We start from the raw sequence: 15861 nt of genomic DNA, 5'->3' as shown, positions 1-15861 counted from the left end.
GAGGGTGAAGGTCAGGACTGAGCTTCACATTTGGGGGTCAAGTGTATGAAGACGAAAGGAAGCCCCAGGCAATGATAGATTGCCCAAGGATAGACTCAAGAGAGCAAATGGGCCAGGAGCATGTACTAACAGCAATCCCAAGGAAACAGGCTTGGGAATCCAAGAATTCTCTGGGCACCTGTGGTCACTGGCTTTCCACATAACCACCAGGTGAGGTGAATTGGGATAAGTAGGTCTAGAAGCTGAGAAGGTTGACTTTTGGAATCTGGGCAGTATCTAGTCCCAGATTGCTGAGGAATTGCCTGGTTTTAGCATGGAAGTTTCTGAGTCTCAGGAAACCTCACCAATCTCAGGCAAATGAGATACTTGATCACTGTCTGTATGTCAGACCTCACTGATTAGAATCCCTGTCATAAATTCTAGCATAAATAACCTTTCTTGCCTCCTTAGCAAAGAACCAAACCTTTCCTGCTGAGGCAAATGTGCATGAGAAAATCAACCTTGCTCACAGGCCACTCAGTAGCCCTGCCGTGTGTCCAAAAGGTGAAGTTTTATTTGAATGAGGCTGATCCAGTTTGCCCCCTAAGGGCCAGTGTTCATACTTGAGATTTATAAAATGGACTCCAGCTTTGGGGGAAAATGGACAAACCATTTATGTTTTGATGTTTGCATCTATGAGCTTGACAGGAATGGAATTTTCACTATTGGATGTTCTTTTGTTGTGCATGTCACCTGCTTGGACTATGGGCCTTGGTAACGGGTGAGTGACAGAAGAGATAGAAGAAGAAGATCAAGAAATACCAGGTTTGATATGTTATTCGAGGCTTCAACTTGAAAGAAAACTTAGTCCAAGCAGATGTATTTAACCAAGTCCCCCCCGCCACCCCTCCTCACTTAATGGAAATAAGCCATCAACCATCTTTGTTCTTCCAGGCATGGTGGCTCTCTTTAGAAAACTCTTATCAAAATTATCTACCGAAAAAACACTAGGGGCTTTTGATATGTTCAGCTCCGAACTAGATTATGTGGGAGAGTAAAATAATAAATAATAATAATATTATGATGATGATGATGATGATGATAATGGTGGTGGTATAGATTGCTTATTTTAAGTCATGAGATAGAGGAAAATATACCTGACACAAGTAGAGACCAATGTCAAAGAAAATCTGAAAATTTTCCATCTTGTGAGGCATAAAAAAATATATATGCTCTAGAAAATTCTTAATAAGAAGTATGAGTAGGTGAAGTCCTTGAGGACTCCATGGAAGAGGGGGAGCTTTTGCTAGCCCTGTAGAAAAGAGGATGCTGTGTGAGGCTCAGACCTCATTCTCTGGTAGGGCCCACCTGTATTTCTTTGCTTTTGCTTTATCACTAATGACTGTGTTTAAGACATGATAGGCCTGGTGCTAGGAGGGAACAGAAGTTTCAAATTGCTTCTCTTCCCTGCAGTCATTCCCAAGTTTATGACAGTGACTCTGGTTTGTTTCTGATTCAATTTCCAAACTTTCAGTCACCCATGTACCATTGGGTAGATATTGGTGTCATTAGTTTTTGTGTTAGATCAAAAATGATGAGAGCTGCCAATGTTTAGTTCTTTTTCCTCTCTCTCATGTTTGCTGAAGCAGAGGAGTTGGGATCATTTTTCTAAGAATCATTTATTTTTCTGCTACAGTACAATGAGATAAGATGGACTTTAGTCTTCATCCTGTCAGTATTTGGTCATTTTCTCAATTTATACCGACGAAAACCATGGGATTCGGTTTGACCCTGTTTGGCTTATGTTTCTGCATAATCTAATGCTTAGGGAATGACCCTGTCAGGCCTTTCCTTAGCTTGGACAACTGGGCTTGAGCCGGATGCTACAGAGCTTGAGTTCAATAGCCTGCAAGGCAAAAGCCAAGAGCTCTAAGTGACTCACTCTGATTTCCTTGTGGGGGCTCAGTTTGCACCACTTTCTTGGTAAAGAAAACCTCTTCAGAACATGTCACAATCACCGTGTCCTTTGGTTTTTTGCAGAAAAGAGGAAATGCAGTTGGACGCGAAGCTTATGGGAAGAAGGCTTAGAAATGGAGGGGCTATGCAGAGGTGAGCGGCAAGAGCCTGTGTGGGTGGTGCATGGGGACAGTGACGGGGCTGTGAGGGAAAGTAGGGGAGTAAGACAGTACCCCTCCTCCAAGACAATGGAAAGGGGCAAGCTAAAGGCTGTGAGGCCCCCCACACAGAGTGATGAAACACCATCCACTCTTTATGCGTGTATTTCACCGCACTTGCACGGTTGGGAAAATAGTGTGGTTCCTCCCTAAAGGATGATGTCCCAACTTTGGTTTTGGTTTAGTGTGGCTGACAGGGAGAAATGTCAGAAGCAGAGAACTGTGGTGAGTCTTGATTCAAGGGGCTGCCTGAAAACCACCGTGGCCAATTTCCTCGTTGTTGACATTGCGTATCCTGTCCTGTTCATGCTCAGTGCCTGGCCTGTAACAAATGTTTGTTGATCAAGTGAATAAAGGCAGGAGACTCATGAAAGAGCTATTTCTTTCTTTCTTTTTTTTTTTTTTAATGTTTATTTATTTGTTCTGAAAGAGTGTGAGTGAGAGCACAATCAAGGGAGGGGCAGAGAGAAGGAGAAAGAGAATCCCAAGCAGGCTCTGTGTTACCAGCATGGAGCCTGACACAGGGCTTGATTCCACAACTGTGAGATCATGACCTGATCCAAAATCAAGAGTTGGATGCTTAGCTAACTGAGCCACTCAGGTGCCCCAAAATAACTACTTTTTGAAGGAAAGGGAATGAGTAACAGGCTCGCCCTTTTCTTGGCAGCCATTACGACGAATCCTCTCAAACCTAAAGGTCACTTAACTCTTTCAGCCATGTCAGCTGTCCATCCCCATCTTCCCCATGACCGCCTTCTCATTACCCAGAGTTAAGCATGGTTAGGTAAGTGAGAATAACTTGCAGTATCTTAAAAATGTGACAGAGTGGGTCTTTGATCTAAATGGTTTTTTTTTTTTTTTAATGTTTTATTTATTTCTAGGAGAGAGAGACAGCGTGAGCAGGGGAGGGTCAGAGAGAGAGGGAGTGACAGACTCTGAAACAGGCTCCAGGCTCTGAGCTGGCAGTCAGCACAGAGCCCGAGGCGGGGCTCGAACCCACGAACCACGAGATCATGACCTAAGCGAAAGTCGGATGCTTAACCGACTAAGCCACCCAGGCGCCCCTGATCTAAATGTTTTTATTGAGCCAGCTTTTTTAGTGAGTCCACTTAATTTAGCTATGGACACAAAGGATGGATTCAGCCTTTGCCTTGTGCCTCTGACTTCTCCATTGCTGCCTGCCACAGGGGAAAGGCGTTAGGAGTTCAAGGCCCTTTTCTGTTTACTGCAGAGTCCTCCTTCTACTCCATTAGATTCCTGTCTAGAATTGCAGAGAACAGACGTTGGGACTTGAAAAGTTGTGTATGCTGTGTCCGGGGCTATGTTATCATTTTGTGGAAAGTCTTGCGCTGCTCTTAAAGTTCGTGAAAAATCATGTTTTCACCACCTCAGGGGGACCAACCCAAACATTTGGTAAATTTCTGCCTGAGTCTGTTTGGAGGCTTATTATGGATGAAAGATACATGCTTCACAACCTCATCACTGCTGGACCTGGGTGGTAAGATTTCCTTTGGCTTAAATACACACCCACCCACACACACCCACACACACCCACACACACACACACACACACACACACACAGTAGAAGTGGGAGGAAATCCCTGACTGAGATATGGAAAAGTTGTCAAAAGGTCTCCTTACGTAGAAATAACTCTTAAAAATAAATAAAGAAGCAAACAATCCTGTAGGCTCAGAGCCGTTGGAGATATAACCTGGACCAAGTCAGTTCCGACCTAGGCCTGGAGAGTTTCTGTTTAATTATGATTGGATTTAACTCCTGGTTACAGTGACAGGGAGTGGATCTAAGGGTGTCACCTGGCTCGTGCTAGGAGTCTGGTCTCCTGCAACAGAACCTGTTGTACCAGGAAGAACTGAAAACTCTGGGTTGAAGTTTCATGACTGGGCTCAGGCTAGATAAGTGAATAATGCTGAATTCGTGTCCAGATTTTGCCAGAGAGTCAGTGCCTCTTCATCAAATGCCAAACAAAACAAGCACATGATTGAGGGTTTGTCCAGCAGCTCCCTCCCCCCCCCCACCCCCCGACCTTCAGAAAGGCCTTCCTGGATACTTCTTCAAATATGTCTGACGCCATTGGCCTGCAGTTACCACATAGGTAGTACTTTGGCCAGATTATATTATCCTTTAGGAAATTTATTTACTTCTAACAGAACAAAATGGAACATACATCCAGGGCCTGAGGGCATCTGCTTAGCAGATAATCGTAGCAATAAAAATTAATCTCTCCCTTTAGCAACCTTGGACCCGTAAAGAAAATGGTGAGAACAATGTCTCTGAAGGCTGCCAGGCCAAAAAGACGACTCTTGTCCATTGTGAAAAGAATATCCTCCCTGTCTGGGTGTCTGTTTTTATTAGGAATCATGTGTTTTTCTTATGTGAACTTGTGACCTGATAATAAACTACCTGGCTATTAAACCAACTTCCTATCCTAAAGCTCTCGCCTAGGCCTGCTGTGAATAGGTGTGCCTCTGCTCGTGGCCCAAGCCTGTTGGCTACCCTAGCTCTGAGTGTTTGTTCTAGGGCACTGCACGCACCCTTCTGGTGCCATTTTGAACTCATGTCCCTGGCTGGCATACAGAGAGTGGAGAACAAAGAGAAGATCCTACTCCCAGCTGCCTCTGGCAAGGCTGATTCTGACCCATGTTTATCCTCTGGTTTGTGTAGCCTGGATGTTTCATGAGTCTGGCTTGGCAGGCACTGTGGCCTTTCCTTTCAAGCTGGTCATGGTTCTGGCTTGCTCTATGCCATTCACTGAAGGGGTTCCTATGTACGTCTCAGAACCTCATGTAGACCCCAGAACTTGAGACTGTAAAAAGATCTCAAATTAATTTCCTTTCTATGTCTTTCAGGCCAGTCTGTGAGTCCCTCGCTTGTACACATATGACCCAGGCTGTCAGTAATGTCCCCTGTTGGACTCTCAGAGACCGAAACAATTTTCATGCTATTCCCTTCACCTGAAACGGTTGTTCCTAGCTCTTCTTCTCGTGGCTGGATCCTTCTTTTTCTTTAGGGCTCAGTGTCTTCTGAGAGGCTTTCTCTGACTAAGCCACCACCATGCTGTTTGCCACTTTCTATCAGAGCACTGCGTTCACTTTCTTTGAGCCACTTATCGCACTTAGTTATGATGCACGTGTCTATTTGTTTACTGCCCTTCTCTCCAAATAGAGAGTAAACTACCAAGTCTCTGTTATTCACTGCTTAGCATCTGGCACTTAGCACACAGCAGGTTGTCAATAAACATATGCTGATTGAGTGGATGGATGAGGCTACTTTCAGTCTCTGAAAGTGACCAGAACCCTAGTTTTCCCAGAAAAGTTTGGAAAACAACTTTGCCTCTCTCCACCTCAACTGGGAAGGTAGAGAGAAGAGTTAGCATAAGAGGGAATAGCAAGATACTTCCAGGAGACTTTCATTGCCGTCCAAGAAAAATATTAGTAGGCTAAGCTAACACCCTTGTGCCCAGACATGTCTGCCTCTACCAGTCACCATGCCAGCATTTCCCACTCTGCCTGGCCGGGCAGCTTGTGCCAGCCGTCCCCGTCTCCCTTTATGGTTAACTATGAGAGTTGACTGAAGAATTGTTGGCACCTCATTCATCCCCTGGCATCTTCACAGCAGGAATTAAGCACCCAATGAGACTTGTTTATGTGCTCAGTTGATTTTGATAGTTCTGGTGCCTTTGGCAGGGGCAGCCCTTTGCATAAAGCTTGTGGAGGCCTGGGTTGATTCCCTGTCCTGCTAAGGACACCCAGGATGCTCTGAGTGACGTTGATTCAGGTCTGTTCAGTTCCATTCAACCCAGTCCAGTCTTTATTGAATGCCTGCAGTGTAGGAAAATGCTGGTCACTGAAGCCATTAAGTAAGGCATATGAGGGTTTTCTTCAGTCCTTCAGCAGTGGGGTTGGCTGGGCTCATTGGGAACCTCCAGGTGCTGGGCCTTTCTCTAGATCTCAGGACCTTGCTGGAGAGTGATGCTGTGACAACTTGTTCCCTGTAGCTCCAGAGTGACCAGTTCTGTTATAACACGGCCCAAAGAAGGTCATTTGAACCAATGGCCTTTTTAGTGTCCCTTTTCCCTCCATTTCTCTCTTCTTGTCTCCAGCGCTGCTACTTTCTTTCCTTCTCTCTCTTCTGTGTAAGGTGCACATTGACACATTCAGGGATATCTGTCCCCACCTGGGCTGTGGGTCATGGTGGAACCTGTTCTGAGTCAGAGATGCTGCCTTAACACCTTACTCAGTATTTCTTTCATTATAATGCATTTCAGGTGATTCCTTTTGTTATAAATTTACTGTGATTTCTTTCAAAAGTCTTAACTGAGCGTATACATTGGACCAGGTACTGTGAGCCTTGTTTTCAAAATAATTCACAATCCATTGAAGAAAAGATACTTAAGCAAGTAAACATCCAGCAAAGCAAGTTCTCATGTTTCTATCTTATATATGTACACATGTGTGCATATATGTGTATAGTGTGTTCTGAGAGAGCTGTTGTCAGACCCTGAAAATGACCAAGTCCCCGAATTAGTTCTTCTCATTATATTTCTTTTTTTTAAAAAAAAAGTTTTATTTATTTCTGAGAGAGAGAGAGGGAAACAGCATGAGCAGGGGAGGGTCAGAGAAAGAGGGAGACACAGAATCTGAAACAAGCTCCAGGCTCTGAGCTAGCTGTCAGCACAGAGCCTGACATGGGGCTTGAACCCATGAACCATGTGATCATGACCTGAGCTGAAGTCTGATGCTCAACCAACTGAGCCACCCAGGTGCCCCCTTCTCATTATATTTCTGGCTGGTAAGAAATTAAGTCTTTATGTTAGGGGTTGCAAATTAGATTGCCTACATGACTGATATCATGGAATGATTTGGTCAAAATGAAGTAAGTTGTAGGACTTTGGTCTATAGAAGACAGCATGCCCCGTCTAAGGTCAGTGGCTACCTGAAGTTGTCTGATTATTGCTACTCAAAATGAAAAAAACACTATGGCCATATCTTGTCATTGTTCAGGAAAACATGGAAACTGGATTTCTCATATGACATTTTCCAATATTTAAATCATGCCAATGGCAATAAATGAATAAATAAATAAAATCCAGCCTAGGTCAGAATATCGCTCATAGTCACTAATTTGCAAGACTGATTTGCACCAGAAATATAGACTTATTTATGAAAATTTTAGTTTGCCTAAAAACCATGTGGGTTAATTTCATGGGTTTTCAGGTGATTCATATTAATTCATCTCATGAGGCCTATGGTCCTCCGCTACTATTTGTCTGGTGATCCTTTTCCTCCCAAAGATTCACCTGACTTATTGCTCTTCACGTGCTGGGGCCTCACAAGATGCCTTCACAAATCCCTCATAGTCCTCTAGTTGGTTTGAGTAGCTCTGGCTTCCGTTTTCTCTTCCTTTCTACTTGTCATTTTGTGAATTCTGTCTTCCCAGCTTCTGCTGTAGAATCTCCTTTTCTTTTCCTCGTTTCCTCCACTCTCCTTATGTCCTGGCAGAGACTGATTAGCTGTTTATGGAAACTCTTCTTCCTGGGCACCTGATTGGCTTTCTGGGCACATTTCTCCACCTTCCCTGCAGTTAGGGGAGACCATGTGACTGTGGGGTCAATGGACCCAAACTACCTCCTGCATGCAGCACTGCCTCCTGCTCCACCTTGCCTTCCCTCCTGCAGTGGCTTGATGCACATAACCATGGCAACCACAAAAGCCAAGTGTTGAATACGGGAGGGCCACAAAATGGAAGAATCTTGGATCCCTGCATTAATACACTTAATATTTGGTGGTGGGGGGGAGCTTCCTGTTGCACAGAACCTCCTGTTTGCTACTTTGCATGAGTGAGAAATTAACTGTTGCTGCTTTTGAGTCATTATCTGTTAGGTGTGTGCTAACAATACTTAGATGCCAGCTAGATTGTAAGCAGCATAAAATCAATCAGACCACTGTAGTGGTCTTTTCCTAGCTGTATTCCCAGAATGCTAGCATAGAAGCAAACATCCCAGTGGTGCTCAGTAAATGCTTCTGGAATGAATGAATGAATGAATGAGCAAATGAATGTCTCCATAGAATTTTGGAGCTGGTAGGGACTGAGGCATCATTATATTATGACAAATAAAGAAATGAAGGCTCACAGGGAGGAAGTGACCTGTCCAAGGTCAAAAAACTAGTTAATTCCAGAACAGGGATCAGCAAGCAAGCAGGGAGCCTCAGTCTGTTGTCCTTCACTGTCCATGCTTCCTTCCATGGTAAACATAGTAAATCAGCAGTTGCTAACCGAAGAATGGATCATTTCATGCCTTAACTTCTAAGCTCTTATCTCAATAAGAGTGTGTTGCATCATCACGTAGTGCACATGTGAAGTATGTTGTGAGTGGGCCATACTGCTTTGCTGGGTCTTCATGGGAAACCCCTTTGTATCACATAGCAGGAACCACGTGTAACTGTCATTTGAGCTGAAGCTTGTACATTTAGGGAAGCCATCTTGCAACAAGTGGACTTGAAGGGTTTTTGCAGAACGGCTGGGATCTGGTGTGGGGGATAAAGTCATGGAGTAGAATGCCATGCATACCAAAGCTCAGAGTGGGCAGAGCCTGCCGTGTACAACTGCAGAAGTCTTAGCAAAACTGAGGCACAGTCAGACTAAAGGGCTGTTGGGAACTTTGCCAAAAAAGTGGCAGATGGATAATAATAAGACTTAAAGATTATATATGATGATTGGTACTTATATCTCTTCTGTTTGAATGAAAATAATGTGGTACACATAAATATCAACTCCATTTCATCTTTTAAACATTTATGTAGAGCACCTTTCCCCACACATACACAGACTTATCCCAATCCAATCACTGAAAAACTGTCAGTTTCCCACAAAGACCTTGCAAAACTCAGCTCTTTGATGGAACGACTAATAAATAAAGACTCTGCTGAGGTCAATTACTCTTTGTCGCTGGTTTTATAAATCCATAATTCTCTAACCTATGTCTTTTAAATGTCTTTCAGAAGCAGGCATGTCTTGAAAAGTCCTGATTGTCACCTCACTATGGCATTGACCGTGTCTGCCACGGAACCTCTTTGAATGGCCAGGTAGGTCTAGGTGATGGAAGCAGCATTCAAACTCATTCATCTTCCTCAAGCGGGACTCCATGCAATAAATGCATTGCCAACTTCAAGAACTCAAGGTGGGGGTTAAGTATTTTTCCTAAAAGATGCTTTGTGCTTGCAATTTATTCCTTTGAGAGTACAGTGACTATGTTTGATGAGCTGATGCTATAGAAGGGGTAGATCCTAAACCTTCAGAGATGAGGGATGTATCTTCTCTAGTCTATCCATGTTCAGAATCTTTGGGGCCAAGATAAGATTGGTTTTAATGGGTTGGCATTTTAGTCACAGTGCGGTAATGCACAAATCCTTTGTCACTAGTTATTGTCATTCCCAAGCCAAGGACCATACTTCAGGAAGCTAGAATGTAGTGACACCTCCAGAGAGTCCTGTCCACAATAGCATAGGCTGGGGCACCTGAAATGGTGCCATCCCAGCTAGCACACATGGTTGCTTTACTCCGAAAACTGAATTGAATGCTGAGCCCAACACTGGCCCCTGAGAATCTGAGCAATTTAGTTAAGGGAACTCTGTCCTCTCCCTTTCCTAGTGGGACTGCTCTCATAGGTCATCGAGGCAAATGTTTGTTGAATTAAGTGCATGAACAGGTGGCTTTCCAGATCCTCAGAATATGTAGGACTTTCCCAAGAGGAGCATCTGCAAAGGTAAACATGGTTGAACTTGAGGAGAGAAGTACAAAGGAGAACGAGGTGTATGCAATGCTGTGGAAATATTTTAGTGGCCAGTTGCTCTGTGTGTACATGTGTCATGAAGTTACCTGTACCGTGAGTGTTTGTCTTAATTTGTTCTACCCTGGGGATGAGGTAGGGTAGAGAGTGAAGCAGAGAATTTTAGAAATTGTATTTTAAAGGTTCTTTTTCGTGTTTCATTTTTAACAAATTGCATAGAAAGTTAACAAATTGCATAGGAGGAAAGGGGAAACCCCTCTTTGCCCAAGCTGTGTCATTGTGGTATTGTGCAAATTTGTGTTGCCGCAATCTCAGGGGTTTATAAATGACAGTCTTCTCTCTAAGCATGGGACAAAACTGCTTCTCCCTATACCTTTTTGAGTTGCCCCATAGTCTTCACACACGTGCCCTATATCCCCCATGGAACACAATTTGCAGCGCTGCAAGATTGGGCAATGACCTTTTCACACTTGTGAGTCCTGCTGGTCATTTTGCAATCAACAAATGTAATAGATCGAATCTGCGTCAGGCTCTGTTTTGAGCCTTCCTGTTTGGTTGAGCTTTGTTCAGCTCTTTAAACTGTTCTTTTATTTTTTTTAATTAAAAAAATTTTTTTTAATGTTTTATGTATTTCTGAGAGAGACAGAGAGAGAGAGAGTGCGCAGGGGAGGGTCAGAGAGAGAGGGAGACACAGAATCTGAAACAGGCTCCAGGCTCTGAGCTAGCTGTCAGCACAGAGCCCTATGCGGGGCTTGAACCCACGAACCTTGAGATCATGACCTGAACCGAAGTTGGACGCTTAACCAACTGAGACACCCAGGTGCCCCACTTTTATTTTTTTTAATGTTTATTTATCATTGAGAGACAGACAGAGACAGAGCATGATCATGGGAGGGGCAGAGAAGCGGGGCGGGGGTAGGGGGGAGACACAGAATCTGAAGCAGGCTCCAGGCTCTGAGCTATTAGCACAGAGCCTGACATGGGGCTCAAACTCACAAGTGGTGAGATTATGACCTAAGCTGAAGTTGGACGCTCAACTGACTGAGCCACCCAGGTGCCCCAAAACTGTTCTTTTGAATCGGTCACATTCAAAGTGTACAAGCAGGCGTCTGAAATTATGTTCACCTTACCGATTTTCAAAGCCTGATTTTTAAAAAAAGGAATCACATTGAAAAAAGAAGCACATTTTCCTTCTCTCACCCTATCCCAAAGCTCTTCAGCATTTCCAGGGTAATCTACAGGTTGGGCACAGACCAAGCTTGAGAAGGTTGAGCCCAAAGGGAAAAAAGTGTTTGTGAGAGTTATGAGCAGGTGGAAAGAGGGTTTTATTTTTAATTAGGGGCTTATTTAGAATGGAAATCTGTATGTAATCTGAACTGCTGCGTGCACTCTGGTGGACACTAAATGAGTGAACAATGGGGACCTCTGTTCGAACTTTATCTGAACTTCAACTCTGTTTTCCATACCTCAGTTGTCCAGGTAACTATATTGTCGAAGGTAGTGACTTACCTTTAAGGGATTTCTCAGATGGAGGGCAGGGAAACTGTATACAGCCCCCATTGATGGGGAGGTGGGGAGGGAGAGTGAGAGAGAATGAATCACTGTTGCAAACTGAGATGCCTTTGTCCCCCTGTATTGAATGCTTGTTTCCAAATCTGGAGCAAGTACCTAGAATTCTTTCTCTTTCCTCGGCAGAACAGAAGAATCTTTTCCTTCTGCATCTTCCTGGTTCTTGGTCATCTGACAGCTTCCAGGGGGACCAGTGAAAGATTTAGACTTGGAAATGCTTCTTCTCTCCTCTACAGCAGTGAGCTGCACTTGGTAGCCATCTCGTACACCCATGTAAACATGTTTTCTTTTCGCATAGCTTTCTTGACCTACTTTCTATACAGTTAAGACAAGAGCCAAAAAGTACTCTGCTTCCTTAGGCGGAGACTTTACCTGCCTTGTCTGGCTTTTCTCTGTGTATCAATGTTGCTCTGCAGAGCTATTTCCATTATGAACTGCTGTCCTGAACTGGGGGGAAAAAGCACCCCAACACCTAGCAATAATGCATGAGCTAAGTCTAGCAGAGAGAATAAGCCATTGATTCAGGGTTTGGGTGAGTGTGATAGACATGCAGCTGTGCTTTGTTCAAATCCAGTCCTTTTGGCTATCATTCTATCTTTTGAAATAGATGAGTTCTTTTGAAATAATATAGCAAGTGGGAAGAGAGTATAATAAGACATCATTTGCAAGAAATCCATCAGTGTGCAGACAAACCTTGAGAAGGACTAAAGTGTATACCGTCAGGATTTTGGTTGTGGGTTTATTAAACAGTTTTCTTTGGGAAGTAAGGTGCTTTGGGAAACATCTGTAAGTGAATTTGATCCATTTCTTTTTTGAGGATCTAAGAAGAAATTTAGTATGAGTTCCGGTAAGGAGGGGTTGCCCTTCTCTTGAGGAAGGAGGTAAATAAAAAGGCAGCCTGGGGGGCTCCTGGGTGGCTTAGTTGGTTAAGCATCCGACTTTCTCTTAGGGCATGATCTCGTGGTTCCTGGGTTTGAGCCCCGCGTCGGGCTCTGTGCTGACTGCCAGCTCAGAGCCTGGAGCCTGTTTCAGAGTCTGTGATTCCCTCTCTTTCTGACCCTCCCCTGCTCATGCTGTCTCTCTCTCTCTCTCTCTCTCTCCTAGAAATAAAATAAAACATTAAAAAAAATTTTTTAAAAAAGGCAGCCTTTGATGTAGTATAGAAAAGGCATCAGTGAGATGGGGAGGAGAGAAGGGAGGAGTAGAATTTTCAAAGAGGAAACCAAGATTCAACATGCCTTTAAAAATTACGTATGAAAGTTTTTTAAAAAAATGTATTTAATAACTTATTGTCAGTGGGCTGGGGCCAATTCACTTACGATACATAGGATTAACTGTAGTAAAAAAAAAAAAAAAAGGTGCTAAAGGAAAACAGAAGACACCACCACTTGGGAAGGAGGAGAAGATTGTGAACACATTCATCCATTAACAAAATGTTCTGCTTATGAAATTAAAATTTTTTCTCACATTATTACTCTCTTTGCACAATTCAGAAACAATTATTCTTCCTTGTGGTATGTAAGAGAGATGGGTCTGAAAAAGGTATTCCAGATGTAAAATTCAGATTGTCTTGGCAGGTAATTAATTCAACCAAAGGCATTTATTCTCTATAGTTTTCCAAGCCGTTCTCCTGGAGGGATACACCTGAAGAGAGGCAGATGCCAAGTATGAGGCGGGAGGAGTAAGAAAACCTGGGCTGACCCTTTGAGAGAAGGAGTGGTCCTTCAGAGTCCTGTCTGGGCAGGCACAAAGGCAGCCATGCCCACCAAAGAGGGAATTTCAGGAAGACAGAGGTGAAAAGTGAATATGGGCCATTCCAGTGTGGGAATACATCTTTGGGGGCAAAGCAGATGTATCTTACAACATTGGTTCTGAGTAGAACCAATAATAATAATAATAATAATAATAATAATAATTAATAATAATAATCTGGGTAGATTGTCTAACATAATTCCATGGATCAATTGCCTCGTGCATTTACAAAATAATTAAGTATGTTAAACAGTGAAAGTGGAGGCTAATGTTTCCACATATTTGTCCATCTGTCTAAAATGTTCATTGACCTAGTAATATTTGGAGGCCGGGGAGTCAGTGGGGTAGAGAAACTTAGATTTCAGTTTTGAATACTGTTTTGCCTTAGAACCTAATTGTGTCTTTCAAGGTCCTTTAAGGGCTTCCTTCATAATCTGGACACTTATTTCCACTGCTCCTTGTATGTATTACTATCACCATGAGCTATTCATCTTAGTAAGAGCTTATGTTAGCCCTTAGAGAGAGAGGGGAAAAAAGGATGAGACCAAAGAGGAGATCTTATCTGTAGTCAGACCCAGGGCAGCACCTGGGAATCTTGTAACCAGCAAACTGTGTATCTGTTAGGTGATTGGTGCTACATGTCTTCCTATCACGAAACTTAATTTTGATGTGCCAACTTGACTGGGCTAAGGGATATTCAGATCGCTGGTAAAACATTATTTCTGGGTTTGTCTGTGAGAGTGTTTCAGAAAGAGATTAGGACTTGAATCACTTGACTGAAGTAAAGAAGAGCCACCCTCACCAATGTGAGCAGGCCTCATGCAATCCACTGAGGGCCTAACTAGGACAAAATAGCAGAGAAAGTGTGGATTCTCTCATTTTTTGAGCCTTTGAGCCAGGACAGTCACCTTCTCCTGCCCTTGGATGTGGGCCTCAGCCTCAGCCTGGGAATTCCAACCATCTGATTACCCTGGTTCTCAGGCCTACAGACAGGGCCTGAGTCATACCACTCGCCTTCCTGGTTCACCAGGTTACAGACTGCGTATTGTAGATGCCCTGGCTTCCATCATCAGGAATCAGCTCCTATAATAAATCTCCTCTTTGTATCTATCCGTATGCTGTTAGTTCTGTTGCTCTGGAGAACGCTGGCTAATACACACATACTATCTCTTTTAGTCTTCAAAGCAGCTCCATAGATAGAACCGGTAATTTTCCCATTTTACATATGGAAAGACTGAGCCCTAAAGGGCTTTAGCAATTTGCGCTAAATTACACTGCTCACAGATGACAGGACTGGGATTATAATCTTACTTTGTCTGACTTTAGACTTTGAACTGGCCCCCAAAGTGTGAAATAACTTCTAATTTTATGAAGATTGATGTAAAATAAATGAGAAGTAAAGATACCATTTACTCATAAAACAACAACAAAAACCCCTTTAGATCAATCCTCCAAACTGGAGATTGAGTTTTGTGCTGACATTTGGTCACTCAAGTTACAGAGTGTTAAATTACTGACACAGGTCTACTCTTCCCTGCTTTTCTGGAAGAAGTTCTAAAGGTAAGGGATAACCAAATAAAACGTTAGTACCAGAATGAACCCTAGGCAACCGCCTTGCTTTCTTTTCTCCTGAGAATGCGCCTCAGTTTAATTTACTTTTACAAATATTAATTTAAAAAAATAAGTATACAGTCCAGTACTATAATAAGTACTATGACAAGTGCTGTTAATTAAGGCAAATTAATAAAAGCAAATGTGCTGGAAACAATCAAGTATAGGATATCACGTTTGTGTCTAAATAAATAATGTAATTCACATCTCTGCTCCCCAAACAATTCTGTTAAAATTTCTTGGTGGTCTAATAAAGTGATATTTTTCCAAGTATCTGGGTTCAGTATTCACTTTTCCCACCAGTGAGTCCATACCAGAGGGAACTAGCAGAACCATTCTCTGAGCCTCATACTTGCTGTTCAGTAAACATGAGCCCAGTAAAGGTCAGCTCATAGATCACCTTAAGGACATCACTGAATGGCTCCATGAAATCAGATAAATCAGGAAGGAATAGCTGAAGAATTTAGAAAGTTCCCAGAAAGAAATTTAAGTAAACAATGGGAATATGGAATGTGTATCTGCTGCTCATATTAAAATAACATTTGATTGTTAAGATAATTAAAACTTTGGGGCACCTGGGTGATGCCCAGTTAAGCATCCAACTCTTGATTTAGGCTCAGGTTGTGATCTTACGATTCCTAAGTCTGAGCCTTGCATTGAACTCTGCACTTACAGCGTAAAGCCTGCTTGGGATTCTCTCTCCCTCTCCCTCTCAAAATAAATAAATATTTATTTATTCCCACTCTCTCTCTCTCAAAATAAATAAATATTTTTAAATAATTAAAAGTTAAACTTTTATCCTTGATTTTTAAAATAACACATTAATAAATTATATGTTGATTTTTGAAGTGACTCTTGAGATGCTTCTGGGTTTTTTTTTTTAAGGTCATTACCTGCCTATTCAAATATACAACACTTTAAAATAGTCCATTAGGTTTTTCGGAAATAGTTTCTGCACTTGGTTTTG

The 15861-nt window shown here is 42.7% G+C and overlaps 1 long non-coding RNA gene across 1 annotated transcript in view; it reads left to right on the top strand.

The window, feature by feature from the left end:
- The first annotated feature begins 411 nt into the window (after window positions 1-411).
- LOC120232192 overlaps window positions 412-15861 on the top strand; it is a 41721-nt gene continuing 26271 nt past the window's right edge. The window contains exons 1-4 of the long non-coding RNA XR_005528516.1: window positions 412-804; window positions 2020-2088; window positions 3546-3651; window positions 9175-9258. This is a non-coding gene — a long non-coding RNA (uncharacterized LOC120232192). The remainder of the gene's footprint in view (window positions 805-2019; window positions 2089-3545; window positions 3652-9174; window positions 9259-15861) is intronic.

The sequence above is a fragment of the Hyaena hyaena genome, unplaced genomic scaffold (genome assembly GCF_003009895.1).
Source record: "Hyaena hyaena isolate Hyena2069 unplaced genomic scaffold, ASM300989v1 scaffold_70, whole genome shotgun sequence".
Taxonomy (NCBI): domain Eukaryota; kingdom Metazoa; phylum Chordata; class Mammalia; order Carnivora; family Hyaenidae; genus Hyaena; species Hyaena hyaena.
This window is presented reverse-complemented; position numbering and strand designations above follow the sequence as displayed.